Genomic DNA, 891 nt, shown 5'->3' with positions numbered 1-891 from the left:
TTTTACCACAGCACTTTTGTTTTATATTTGAGTCTTGGAAGTTTTTAATACTGTAGCAACCTCTCCTTATCTTAATTTTGTTGCATTGTTGTGCCAAGTAAAGTCTTTGATAGTAAGGTTCATACTAGATTTGGATTGCTGCGTGTAGAACAGATTTCTTGCTGTCACGAATTTGAGCAGTAGGCTCTGTAGGTAAATCAGAAAATTCTGTCAATTTACGTGAGTGATCCTCAGATATTTACGCAACTTTCATTCAATTTGAACATTTTCATCTGAGCAAGTATGGTGCACCTAAAAAATTCGTCTTTACGGATTGTTCTGTTTTGACAGATTCTGCCTTTTATTTCGCATTGCCTGTTTTGCTATGCTTGATGGATTTCTTTATTCCATTAACTTTCAGTAGCTTTGTGCAATGTCCAGAAGTGTTAAGAATGATTATGTCACCTCTGAACATGTGAATTTTGATTATGCACTAACCCTCTAATGAGTTGTTTTGAGTTTGGTGTGGAGGAAGTTTTCAAGGATCAAGAGAGGAGGATGATACAATATGATCAAGGAGAGTGAAAGCTCTAAGCTTGGGGATGCCCCGGTGGTTCATCCCTGCATATTTCAAGAAGACTCAAGCATCTAAGCTTGGGGATGCCCAAGGCATCCCCTTCTTCATCGACAACATTATCAGGTTCCTCTAGTGAAACTATATTTTTATTCCGTCACATCTTATGCGCTTTACTTGGAGCGTCTGTATGTTTTTATTTTTGTTTTGTTTGAATAATGTGGTGACCCTGCATACCACTGCATGTTGTAGTATGCCAGTCGTTGATATAACATTCGCGAAGTACCATTCCGCAAATATCACATCCCTCAGAGTAGTACAACAGAACATAGCAAGGT

Source organism: Lolium rigidum, chromosome 6, assembly GCF_022539505.1.
Source record: "Lolium rigidum isolate FL_2022 chromosome 6, APGP_CSIRO_Lrig_0.1, whole genome shotgun sequence".
Classification (NCBI taxonomy): domain Eukaryota; kingdom Viridiplantae; phylum Streptophyta; class Magnoliopsida; order Poales; family Poaceae; genus Lolium; species Lolium rigidum.
The sequence above is the reverse complement of the archived record's forward strand: the minus strand, read 5'-3'. Positions refer to the sequence as shown.